This window comes from Anoplopoma fimbria, chromosome 10 (assembly GCF_027596085.1).
Source record: "Anoplopoma fimbria isolate UVic2021 breed Golden Eagle Sablefish chromosome 10, Afim_UVic_2022, whole genome shotgun sequence".
NCBI classification, from domain to species: Eukaryota; Metazoa; Chordata; class Actinopteri; order Perciformes; family Anoplopomatidae; genus Anoplopoma; species Anoplopoma fimbria.
In genome coordinates this window covers 22,176,473-22,190,547 of record NC_072458.1, presented here as the reverse complement: position 1 = coordinate 22,190,547, position 14,075 = coordinate 22,176,473, and the positions used below count along the sequence as shown (strand labels likewise).

The following is a 14,075-nucleotide window of genomic DNA, read 5'->3' as shown; positions in this document are numbered from 1 at the left end:
AAATTATTAAAATCTCACTCCATTACTGATGGTAATAACTAACAGAAAAGGCTTACCCTTTTCATCACCCTCACATATCTCAGAATGCTCTCCGGCCCTCGTTGACTCACACCGGTTGCGCCCTCTGTGTGCCAGAGCTTGGCGTGGATAATGAATCTAATTTTAGCCGCGGCGTGTTTGTGCGCTGAGCGTGTGAGGGAGTGAAGTAGTGGACAGCGTTGTCATTTTCCCCCCGCGAGCGTGTTGAAGGCTGCATCACTTTGACATACTGTTATCTCCCTCTCTCTCTCTCTCTCTCTCTCTCTCTGTCGGCATCCCTCACCCACACCTTCTCCTCCCCCAACTCATGAATAGCTGAGACAAAGCACTTGTGTATTCTGGACTGATGTTTCCTTGCGTGTGTGTTTCCTGATACCTGTAGCTACTGAAGCACCCGTGATAATGAAATTATCTTTAATTCATGTCTCTCTGTTTCCTTCTCCAGCAGTGGATGCTGTGCCGGTACAGAAAGATGGGGATCAGGTAAAAAGCTATTATCTATTTCTTCTTCTTTTTTTTTCTTTTTTTTTAATGCCTCCATCGTTTCTGCACACCTCAATCTATTTCTCCATCTCGCTGAAAGCCACTGTGACAGAATACAAAAGACAGTGGCGGTGTCCTCGGCTCATCCTCTCACATCCGAACAGAGCGTTAGACAGAAATGACGGTGCGTGAGGGTGGCGCTTCTTGTCTCCTCCAATCTCTTTGAGGTGAGAAAAAAGAAGCAGCGTTACTCACCCAGAACTGCCTCCTGCTGTCAGACGGCCAGGACTCGGTCTGCAGAAAGGTCGCCCAGATGTAAACTCTGAAAGGGGATAAATGATTCAGTGTGTGTGTGTGTGTTTGTGTGCAGGTGTGTGTAGTTTTTTTTTTTGTTCACACTACAGTCAGAAAGCATTTGGACAGTGTAACATGTTTTGTTGTTTTTTTCTCTGGACTCCAGCACATTGGAATTTAGGTCAATTAAAGGGGAAATCCACAATTTTTTCATAGTCTCAAGTCTGTTTTCAAGTAGTATAAAGCCATAAGTGTGGAGTCTCTAAGAGGTGAGACCCCAAGATGGCGCCTATTCAGTCCAATGAAAGTTGCTCGCCTGCCACATATGGCAAAAAGACTTCCGGGTTAATGTCACAGATTTTTAAATCGCTTTCCTCGGCTGGATGAAAGTCTTATGAACATAAAACCTCCATGAACCAAAAGCCGTGATAGAAAGAGTCATAGTTGTCCTGGTAACAGTTTTACAGACGTCTCTTTAACATCGGCGGTCTACGGGGAAAATGCCTTTGTGGATTATTTTAAGCTGCAATACCAACAGTGGCCACTGGGAAAGATCCGAAGCAGGGCTGAGCAGCGGTGTCGTAACTGTCAATCATAAGTTGGACAGTATTAGAGCAGTGCAATGCTTAACCAGAGGAGTAGTCTTTTAATGACCAGGTGGTTAAAGTGCTTTCTTTCACCTACATTTCAGGGTTCAGGACGCTCAATTTTCAGACAATGCCCCGGGACAATCTTTATAACAAAACAGAAGGCAGCCAAGTGTTTCTGGCCAAACAGCTGGGTGTTCTTCTTCTCCTGCAGAGAATCACGACGGATGGCTGTGAGTCGTAGACTTCAGACAGTCACTGAAATATTAAATAGGATGGGGAGTCCTGCCGGCTGAGTGGTTTTGCTCTCTGTCCGTCTCTGTACTTCAAACTGTCAAATGAAGGCCATAATTCACACAATATAATCAACAACATTGTTTTACCATACTGTATATTAAGACAAATTTGATCTTCATTGAAGTTAAGTTACAGTCTTTACTCTGCTGCCTCACAGATGAACAGACATTGGTTTGAATCAGCTGCAGCTTGCTTTCCATTTGAAATTTGCATTTTTGTCCCGAGCCTGCGGGTGCCTCGCTCTGATCCTAATGTCGTCCGTATTACAGATGATTTATAGGCTGTAAATCGGTGTGAATAGTTATCTGTCTACATGTGTCAGCCCAGTAATAGCTTAACAGCCTGTCTAGGGTAAATGCAATGTGCTGCAGTACAGAGAAAATACAACAAATCAGTGTAATACTTTGTGACTACACTGTGATTATCAGCTGTTTGGTTGTGTGTTTGTTAATTAATCCTCCTCTAGTCCACTAGTCTTTGTTTCATTCAAAGGTTTAGCGATCTAAATGCTTTTTCAGAGGCTTTCACAACCAGACAAGAAGAATATTAATGACAGCGACTGAATGTGTCTCAATATCTGGCCAGCAAATGGAAAAAAAAAAATCGGCCTTTAGAAGCTGATATTAATCAAAACCTGTGTGTGCTCCTGTGTGTGTGCCTGCACTCCCGTGACTGTGTGTGCGTGGCTGGGTGTGAAGGTGTGTGTTGATAGTCTCTTACCGAGGCCATGGAGACGCTCTCCCCGGGGCTCAGACTATTACTGAGCCATGTATCACTTCTCAGCTGTGCACCCTGGGGGGAGAGAGAGAGAAGTATGAAGGGTGTGAGAGAGAGAGGGAAAGACAAAAAAACGCAGACATCCATCTTATTGTTTTTACATCACTGGCTGCAGCTTTCATTTCTTTAGTGTTGCCATTTCTTCCTCCTACACAAGGTTTGAAGACACAAGAAGTTTTATTATTATAAGTTAATTACATCTTAGTGAAGTAAGCGAAAGAACAAGATAGAGATAACCTTTAGCTTATTTCCTGTTGCTTTCCGTTCGCCTGCCTCGTTAGTACTATGCAACTTTGAAATATTGCACGTATTTCTGGCTCGGCGTTGACAGTCGGTGCCAAGGCATCAATAGCGAAATTCGATTTTGATTAAGTGTTGCTCCCGTCGAGCACTGATCCCATGGCAACCCTCGAGTTGTTTACTTCCACAAAACATGACTCCTCTGCGTAATTTATAGACCCGCACAGACGGAGGCCAGCAGGTGGAGAGGGATTTGAAAAAAGTATAACACCGGAGCTCAGAGAGATGATTCACGCTCAGGAAGAGAGGGGGGGCTTTGGACCAAGTGTGACAAACAAAGCACTGCAGACTGACAGACAAAATAAATATAATGCAGCCAGAGACAGAGACGCAAACACACTGTGGGAGAAGTTGAAGGACAAAAGTACAAGCTGAAAAAATCAGAGAGATCCTGAAGTAACACAACAAATGAAGAGATAACAGAACAGTTTATGAAATTGAAACTTCATGGGTTGGACATGCTAACATTCTCACATTGACAACGCTAACATAATGAGCTTTAGCAGGTATAATGTTTACCATGTACCATAAGGTTTTCTCATACAAACGCTTGTGTGATTAATGTTTTGTGAATTCTCATACCGATGCCCAGAAACACGAGCAATTAGTGCTGCTGCAGTGCAGAAACTGTTGCCCGGGCAACACAACTACTTTGTGAGGTTTAGGAAAAGGTCACGGTTTGGGTTGAAATAAGGACGATTGTTAAGTAACTTACATGTGCGGCGTTAATTAAGTACTAACAAAAAGTGAGTTAAAATAAGTCAACATTTCACAACAGTGGTCTCCTGGGTGAAAGTCTTGTGTTTGTTTGATACGTGTCACCCACCCCGACCTCCTCAGGACTTTATGGATCTTCAAGATTACATTACATTACATTACATTACATTACATTACAGTGAGAGGAAGCCCTGCGAGATCTGGCTCAAGATTACGTGGGTCACGTATGAATAACTGTCTATTGCCAAAGCGACTTACAGGAAGTGTATTCAACATAGGTTTCCATGGTTGTATAAACAGCCTGCCCATGTTCATCATCTCAGTTTAGCGTGTTAGCATGCTAATGTTTGCTAATAAGCACTTAGCATAAAGTACAGCAGAAGCTATTAGTTTTGCAGGTTTTTTGGTGAAAAATCAAAGTATTGGAAAATAACAAATTTGACCTGATGATGGTGCGAGATGGAAAAGTTAAGGGTTCACCAAAGTTATTACAGTTCATCCTGAGGGGAACATGAATGTGTGAAGTAAATTTCACCGCAATCCATCCAAAAGTTGTTTGAGACTTTTTACTTTAAAACCCCAAATTGTCCACTGCATGGTGGCTCCAGAGAGGAAGTCAGAGGATCAAGTGAGGTGGATTCATCCTCTGGGAACCATGAACATGTGTACCAAATTCTATGGAAATCCATCTAATATTTGTTGTTGATAATGTATTGTTATTGGTGTAATTACATATCCTATATCTTATTACGTAGTCATATTATATGTATATTCATTTTGTGTTCTTCTTAATACTTTGAAATTTTAACATTATTTAGCTGGAGATTTCAAAATAAGCCCAGTGGGTTTTCTGCCTCTTCCTACACTGTGATGTTATTTATCTCTGTTATGTTTGTGTATTTTTTAAATTGTGCAAATAATGACATTGCCACCCAGCAGAGATTTTTTACACTACACTTAATTAAATACACAGCCTTAGACATTCAGAGACACAGACGACGGATCATGTTTTACTAACGAACGTGGGAATCAGAGGTATGAGCTCATCATGCTGGACTCACAGTCACACATTAACGTTGTCACCCTAAGCAGGGAAACATCCGTGCAGCATTACGGCTCAGTGAAAGGCACATTAGCTGAAACATCAGCCTGTTTGTGCTTCCACTAAAAGTTGGATCAATACTGAGTGCTGCTATCAGATCTCCTCTTGAGTACGTCCACCTTCCAAATTCACACAAGTCTGAAAAAACACAAACAGATCGAGCTGCAGCTAAACTGAAGACTTCATTTATCTCCATTAGGGTTTTTTTCTTCAGTCCAGGGTTTTAGACTTCAGATGAGTTTCTGAAACATGATGCCGCAAATACATTTTCTTGAAAGCAGCTGCTAATTATTTCAACACTATTCATTTTTTTTTAATGTTTTTTCTCTTTGAAAACCAAATCTGGAATGTTTCCCACCAGGATTTTGAATGTTTTTAAAGCTTCTGAAACAGCATTTCCACATCACGTCGTAGTAAAACTAATGAAATTCTTTAAAGATTAGCAGCTCTTTAAGCGAGACGATCCCACAGCACGACATTTAAATAAATTGCTTATCTCCCGTCACTGGTTTCTATTATGCAATATTTAGTTCTTTATGTGACTTATTGTCCCATTGAGCCACTGATACACTTTAAACCATTAAACCGAAGGCGCCTCCAAACTTCTAATGATGATATTAAACCCCAGAATACATCTTTCACCCTTTTAGTAGAAAACGAATAAACATAGTTTTTTTCTCTGCTTCCCTGAATGGATTCATCGACATCTCTTATTATTGTAAGATGAAGTTTTAAGTTTTTAGTAAAATACACAATTGACAAACTTTTCTGTAGTTTTCATACATTTTTTAACACTTTACACTGTGTGAAGTAAACGATTTGTGCAACGCTCCTTCTATGACTGCTAAATATATCTACAATAGAAAGTAGTTATGTACCCTGCGTCTGGTCCAATGCATGCTGGGATATGTCTAAGCACCATGTGACCCTGAGCAGGATAAAGAGGTTTAGAAAATAGGTTAAATAAGTTATTATTGTGTAAACTGTCTGCTTCATGAAAAAACGCTTTAAAAACATGACTTCCAGCGGCATAAAGAGCTGATTTAACCAGCTGGGCTCAGAGTTAAATGTTGAGCTGAGAATCTAAGTTTAATGAGAAACCGTCAATGTTATCACAGCTGAATGGATTTGAGTTCCAGCGCCAACAATGCTGCTGCGTCTCACCGCCATTCAGGAAAATACAGCGATGGGCGAGACTACAGGGACGAGCTCAGCTGTTTGTATACTTTATGGAGTCTATTTGAATACAACGAGCACACAAACACACAAGCACGAACACACACTACAGAGATGGTGATGACGCCTACATTTTTTTTTTGTCCTCAGTTGACCAGGAGAGTTTAACATTCACGCACTAAGTGGTGCTTCTGAATCAAAATCCTGCGACCTCTGACGCAAGCTGTGTTAATGACACACACACGCACACACACACACACACACACACACACACACACACACACACACACACACACACACACACACACACACACACACACACACACACACACACACACACACACACACACACACAGTCCAAGGACAGAGATGACACCACTATTATCAACTCCTCTCACATTTGACCATTATGAATCATGTTAAAAACCTCCTACACACAGTTATTCATTCTTTATGTGAGCTCCACTGTTGTGTTTGCTTTTCTTAATGATTTAACGTGTAACTGATCGATATCTGACTGATTAGCTGAGCCACCTGCTGAGATTTCAAGACTCGACATGCTTTATCTTAGACTCTTTTTAAAAGAATATAACCTATTTTTTTTTGCTTATGCTTGACTCTAGGGATGACAAATTAGGTTGCTCAGTCCTCCATTTTTGGTCCAGACAGAAATATCTCAAAAACTATTTGATGGATTGCGATGAAATACTGACAATCCTGGTCGATGGATCTCACTGAGGTTGACAATATTGTTATTTAAGTGAAATGTTTTGACAACTGTTGGATTGATTGCCGTGATATTTGGTCCACACAGTAACAGCTCTGCTCTGCCTAAGAACAACCTCACAGAGCGTCTATGGCTTTAAACTCTCAGTCTAATTCCTGTTTATAGAGCATGATCATTTACTAATGCTAATAGATCAGCAATCAGCAATTATTAAAGCACAAACTATGGGTAAATCATCCTCCAGAATCACACTTTCCTTGTCAGTCTTTGCTCCAGTGGAGAGTTTGACCTCCAGATTAACTCAACCGAAATCAATTCATTGACATTTATATTAAGTCTGCACATGGTGGATCATTGTTGGGGCTCTCACTTTCTAATAATAAGTCATATCTGAAGTTAAAGATGTTAATAAGGAATGGTATTAAAACTATCCATTTAAAGCTACAGTTGTAAATCCCAACAGTCCATTGGAGAAGTATACCTGATGGATTTAAGAGCTGAAAAGATCAAGCAAGTATCAAGCTAAAGACGTGTTTCACAAACTGGCAACCCAAACATTCTTATTAACGGCTTATTTCTATAAAGAATTAGTATTAGTAAATGCTGTATTAAATATAAATAAAGCCATATATAAAGGGTGACCTATTAGAAGGTTATACCAATAGTCAGTTTCATAGTATTGTAACAACAAAAAGTAAAAGAGCTTTTTCACTGTCTGCAGTTGTTTTACATGATTCAATGTACATTATACAAAACATTCCGAGGCATAAAATAATATATTGCTGTTGCTGAGCATATTCCTCATATGAGGATTAATCATATAATACCTCAAACCTGCGAGTGATTCATTCTAGCTTTTGAAAGATTAATCTACATCAGTCTAAGACCCGCTGCCGAGCGTGTTCATTAGCTTCTGGGATTAAATAAAACATTATTCAATTAGTTCAGTTAAGTCTGTCTGCTTTGAGAGTTTCACACAGAGAGTGTTGGTGATTAACGACATGTTTGTTCAGGTAAGAAGATGTCACGTTAATATTAGTATGTTTTTTGTTCTTTGTTGCATCTTTTCCTGCTCTTGTTAATGTGGATCTGACACAAAAACAACAACAAGGCGACTGGTGACTCTAAACTCCCTCTGCCATCTCAGCGGCTGCTCTGTTAGAGGAGGATTATTCTTATTCCTCACTCACTTGTCAAATAAATAAACATCCTTGACATGAATATTACATCGATGCTTCCCAGAAAAGCAAAAAGGCGGCCTGGAAGAAATCAGAATTAATTCTAGCTTTCAGTTTCAGCTCGGCCGTGGGTCTTTTCAATTTGCTAAGCGTTCCTTGTATTTGACACCAGAGGAGAAATGTTAATAAGGGCAAAAAGGCCTTAAACCAAGTCAGACCTAAATTCATATTCATTCATTGAGATATTCTGGTTTTAGAGGCTGTGAGCCCAGCAGCTGCTGATTAAAGCATGAATAAATACAAAGACAGAGGCCAGGCTCCATCTTAATGTTTTACCACCACTGGTGCTCTGCTTTCTTCCTGTACGCATGTCTTTTATTGCCAGTTTCAAATCCGCTTGTCCGTCTTCCACCAGCCATGTTATCACTGTATTAGCATTTTATTACTATTATTTTTTGTTTTGTTTCTTTAGATGACCTTATGGGAATGAACAATGCACCATTATAGCTGCACAGGATTAGATATTTATGTAAAAATCCATCTGTGGTTCATCTGAAATCACACAATTGAGAATACAATACAAGAAGAACACTTTCCCCCTCAACAAATTGCTGATTATTCAATATATCTTGTGTTATGAATTTGTTATTACTGTTGGCTGTGGTCACTTCTCTGCAGAGAGGAATTTACGAGTCAAGAAACTAGAAAACAGAGAGCGAGCAGTCCATCTGATGTATTTGATATCAGGCACGGAGGACCAGTTAGTTCTGTTAAATGTGCTGTAAGCAGCTTACTGATATCTATTACAGGTCTTTTTGGTCTTAAAGTTCTTTTGACTTTTAACTACAATGAATCCATCAATGAGCAAAGTGGCCCTGTGAAGCTTTACAGTTTCTTCAAAGGAACTACAAATACAGAAGAGACGAGACACCCAGAGAAAGGAATGTGTTCAGAGCATTTTATCAGAGTAAAAGCCCGTATTTTTAAAGGCTTTTTATTCTTAGCCATCCACTTGAGTGCCTGTAATTGGATTTCTTTGCCAAACCCTACCCACAGACGAAGGCTTTAAACCCATTAGTGGGTGTAGGGGACACCAGAGGCACTTTCTGCTACCATTCTTTTTCTTCACTAGTCCAGGAAGTGCTGCTAGCAGCGTTGAGGGAAACGACTGATTGCTCGTTGAATCCGTTAAGTTAAGCAGAAGTAAACTGTAGTCAAGAGCTACAGTCTGTAAAGGTTTGCTGAACCCGACATGCTCGACTTAAGCTCCGCCCCTGCTGCTGCACGGAGCGCCATCTGCTTGTTTTTTCAAAGTTGATTACTAAACGTATCTCGTGTCCAAATCAAACAGAATTCAACAAAGCAGCCCGTCGAGGGTGAAGTCAAACGGATGAACTGTTCTCGAGAGATCCAAAGGACATTGGGACAGAGAAGAGATTTCTTACTTTACAGTTAGATATTAAATAGAGTAGATTGAGAAAAAACCTATTTTCCATAAACAGATAAAGGAGAAGCATTAAAGTAAAGTCTGACTCAAATGTTGAGATTCTGGTTTCCTCTTTACATTCACTAATGCTTCATAACAAAGGGAAGGGTTCTGTATTATAGCGTTATCTTCATCACGTTGTCTTACACTTTTAAGGATTTAAGATCATTCAGTTCACATGAATGGCTCTGCTGAATGTCTGTAGCTGCTACGTCTCGTGAGGCCAGGACATAGTTTGGCATTTACTTTGACACGATGTTTAGGGCATTTTTTTCCTGTCACCTCTCATTCAGTCTGCAAACTGTGCCTTTGAACGGCACAACTAAGATAACAAGCTTAAAGGATGTCGGTGGAGAAACTCTTTGGGGCGCTGTGACAAAATAACATCCCCTCTGACAGCGTCGTTTTATTTAAATCCTCTGGATTCCAAAACGTTCCCCGCTGCCTTTGTGTCCATTGTACAGTGTGATGAATATGCATGATCGTCTCTGTGTGTGTGTGTGTGCATGTATGTGCATGTGAGGACACACAATAACTGCTGTCCAGGTTTGGTCACCCATCAGATTCGCTGTTGCCCCGGGCAACAGGGCTGCTGCTGAGTGGTATCCATTGGTTACCTAAACATTCAGGGCTGTGGATGGACACAGAGGGGTGGAGCAGCTCAGAGCACACAGACACAGAACGTCTCTGCAAAATGACTTAAGTGGTAAATAAACAGGAAAAAAACTAAAAATCTGTATGTTGTTTTCTTCTAAATAGTCCCAATTCAACACATGTCTCATCAAAGTAAGGGTGCTTTTTATGATATGGTGCTTCTGGGCTAAAATCATCATCAACTATTACTTTATTGCCAAATCTCAAATGCAATTTGATTAGGTCGTCCACTGAAAACATAACACACAGTATTGGTGTGATGAGTGTAATTAAACCTTCAAAGTGAGTTTTTTTTCTCGTACATTTATTACACTAATCTCAGAGTTTCTTTTCTTGGAATATTCCCCCCCTCCCTCTGCTCTCTACCAGGACTGTCCTTGACCAAATCATTTCCTAGTAGTGTGAGATTCTCAACAAAGAAACTCACAAAAGCACCGCTTTAAATCTTGTGTTAAATAACTCAATAACTCATTCAGCATGAAACAAGCACGAAAAAACAAGTAATCTACTAAAAAAAACTTTGTCCCCAAACAATCCTCCTCATGCTTCCTGTTCTTTGTGGACTGAAAACGGAGAAACCGCTGTCCCATGAATTATTACATTTCAGAATAAAATAAAAACTGGGTCGATCGCGATGACATGCAGGGTGCCACATTCTCTTAAAACATAAAGTAGTTCAAGTTATAAACTGCAAGTAAAAAGTTTTTATGACCTTTAAAAATGAATATGTGGCATTTTAGACAAACAACTAAAGCAGGAAACTGCTGACTCCCTAATATCCAAAGTGTAAACATTCAGGACTAAGGATTAAAACCAGTTCCTATGTCCCGAACCTCCCCCTTCCCTTCCCCGCCTTTGCTTTACGCCTCCCCCCTCCTCTCTCACCCAGCATGGTCATACTGAGTTTTCCTGGGAAGTCTTGTTGTCTAAATCTCCCTCTTGTCCTCCTCTTCTCTTCCATCTCCCCCTCCATCCCTCACCCACTACCTGAGTTTGGCCTTTGAGTACAGGAGTTGACATCCTAATGGTTTATCCTCCCACCCCTTCCGGCCACTCTCTGTTTCTCTCTTATCTCCCTCCCCCAGTTTTTCCTTTTTCTCTCCCTCACATCCGTCTCCTCTCTTGGCCCTCTGCTAATCTACTGTACTGGGAGGCTGGTTTACTGTATGTATACAGAGCAGCAGATAACAGGCTGTAATAAGCTTATCTTATCCACAGCCGAAGCCTTCATTCAAAGCGCCAGTTTTTTTACTGAAAGCACTGCACGATGAAGAGCGTTCCCACTCAACTGTTTCCGTACCTTCAGCAGAATTTATTTGCACAATGTAAATGTTGTTCACTCAAATGTGCCGAGAGGAAAATAATCTCACATAGACACAGTTCTGTTTCAGGCAACAGAAGAGAGTCTGCAGAGATTATTTTCTTGTACACAAAGACCTTGCTGACCCAAAGGGGGCGTTTGTTTTTCTAGCCGGTAAGACCAAGTCTGCCTTGTTAGTTTTGTTGAAATGTAGGCATTTTTTGTTAATGAAAAAAAAATTGTTTACTTTTTTTATCCTTATCTATAGATTAACGCTCTGAATAAAATAGACATATAGATACAGACATAGAGACATATGCTCCCTTAAACCACCTGAAAGCTTCCTCCTGTTATACAGTAACCAGTCAATTCTGGTTAACTTGTCAGTAAACTGTGTTCTCTTTGCACATCCTGGAGAAACAGAGCAAAGTAAGCATTCAGCTGATGAATGTTAGTCTAATATATATTAGCTCTGTTTTGTCTCAACAAACTGATAGATGTTTTACTGTCTTCACCAGCTCTGTCTGCTGTTTTGAAGAACACTAACCTGTTCTCCCTCCAGACTCGGTCAGATCAACTGACTGAGAATCTCCGCTAAGGAGGAAGCCGGGTTGGACGGTCAATTTCAAACAAACACGGACTTTCACCCAGGAGACCGCTGTCAGTGTGAAACCGAGAGAAAACGGACTTATTTTACCTTACTTATGTTTCTTACCTTGTGTAGTTATCTAACGTTCGTACGGAAGTTATATGCTTTTCCTAAGCATAACCAAGGGATTTTGTTGCCTACACCTAACCAAGTTAACCTTATAACTAGGTAACTCTATGGTTTCTGTGAACACAGAAGTTTATTTTGAAAGGACATGATGCTCGAAAAGCGTAAAATTACATCCCGTCCCTGATACGTTGAAAACTGACACTTGAGTGATCCAATTTTCTGGTTTGTTTGAAGTCTGTCATCCCTTTTAGATGATTTTTTGTTAAATGTTGTTCTGTTGTTTTTAACTATAACTGCTTTTTTTAAAAGTCTGTTGTCTGTGTTCTCATGTGGAGAAACGTTTACGCTGCCATCTTATCCAGGAAGCACTAAAAAAGAGATTCTAAATTTCAAAAGGACTCACCTGGATCAATAATATTCTTATAAAAAATGAATAAATTAACAAAGAACAAAGGGGTACGTGGAGCGTCATAGTATGAAGGGAAGGGCCACCGTTGGGAGTGAGAACGTGCTCTGAAAACATCTGCTTGTACATAACAAATGCTTCTAATTGTTAACATTTCTTCAAATCTCTGTTTGACTCCGCAAGACTGGAAGTAAACATGTGTTTTGAGGATGAACAAACTTCTAGTGGACACAGCACTGATGGAGGGGAAATGCTTGATCATGATGTATGCCTGCAGACTAACTAGCTGCTGTATTACGACACCGTGTCATGTTTCTCGAACATACAAAGGGTTAACGGCAGATAGAATAACACATGGGTGATACTCTGCCTGTACGCCACAGAGGGACCGGATAGTATCATGCAGTAATGGAGGCACTTTAGCTCAAAAGGGACATCACATCTTTTTTTCTTCTTCTACCACTTCCCTCTGTAATTAGCCATTGGGAGGACCTCATTAAGAGCCAGGCGCTGTCTCTGCGTTCATTAGTTTGCTTGTTGGTTTTTAGCCGTGAGCACTGGTGTCAGGAAGTACGGCAGGAATCACACGAGCACGAGCAGATCGGTGTGCTGCACATCCAGCACACGTGGTCTCAGACTCTCCTCTTTCTGGATTTAAAGAAAGTCTAGTTCCTCAAACACTGATTCAATTCTTTAAGTCAACATGTGTCGAGTCAATTAAACCTTAAATATCACACAATTCTAACATTATATATATTTTAAGACTGTATGGACAGTTGATGTATACTGTAGGGATCACTTGTCGCTTCATATTGCTTCGGTATTTCACAAGCTTTTAGTTTTTAACATTAAATAATGTGTATAAATGGATTCAGAGCAACAGGAAATTAGAGAACACAGGTTTAAGCCTTTAACAAATGCTCAAATTATCTCACGAACATCTGCTAAAACATACCTGTCTGAATAAATACATCTCTTGGATGCTGGTTCTACTGTTTATCAATTTTTTGTGCTGCATATATTTAAACCTTGCTAGTTAAAATACAACTGTATATCCATCAGTAAGTGTTCCATGTCATCCACTAACCAATTACCAGCTGCTGTTCTCACCAAAGACTCTTTTGTCCATTTAAATTGCTTTTGAATCACCACTTAAGCATCCATTTTTCATTTAGTCTCATATATATATGTATCTATCTATCTATGCTTCTGTTCTTTTGAATCACTGATCCCTGTAAGACATTTACAAGGTGTTTGAATAATTAACCCTCCTTTCTTATTCCCTCTTTAACAACCTCCCTTCTCTTCTTCCATTTCCGTCAAACTTCTTTCTGAATCTTCAATCATCTGCTCTCTTCACCTCAATTTCTTTTATTCTATTATATCTTTCCTGCGTTTATCTTGCTCTCCCATCTATACTTATTTTGTCATCTTTACCTGTCACATTGCTTTTTTTTCGTCTTCTTTTATCTACATCTTTCCCCCTCTTTCATTCTTTTTCTGTCCATCCTCTCTGCTCCACCCCCCCTCCCTCTCTCTTTAGTCGTCCATGGAGGACACCAGTTCCATTCTGCCTCGCCTCAAGAGGAAGCCGGCCCAGACCTATGGGATCGGTGCCCTGGCTAAGTCCTCTCTGACAGGTGTGTCAGGTGTGTGTCTGTGCTGCTAGATGGTAAAACAGCCCCCATGTTGCCTCCACAAGCTCCGAGGAGGATCGAGGGTGAAGTTGTTGTTGAGAAGAGACAGGGGTTAAACTTCCTCTCCCCTGTTGTGTAAAAGATCATTTTGGTTTCTTTTTCGTGTGACATTCAGATGGTTATTTGGCGCCAGAGTC

The 14,075-nt window shown here is 40.3% G+C and overlaps 1 protein-coding gene across 1 annotated transcript in view; it reads left to right on the top strand.

The window, feature by feature from the left end:
* LOC129096893 (uncharacterized) overlaps nucleotides 1-14,075 on the top strand; it is a 49,826-nt gene that overhangs the window by 23,823 nt on the left and 11,928 nt on the right. Inside the window, exon 2 of the mRNA XM_054605579.1 lies at nucleotides 485-522. The gene's annotated coding sequence lies outside the window, so the exon portion shown is untranslated. The remainder of the gene's footprint in view (nucleotides 1-484; nucleotides 523-14,075) is intronic.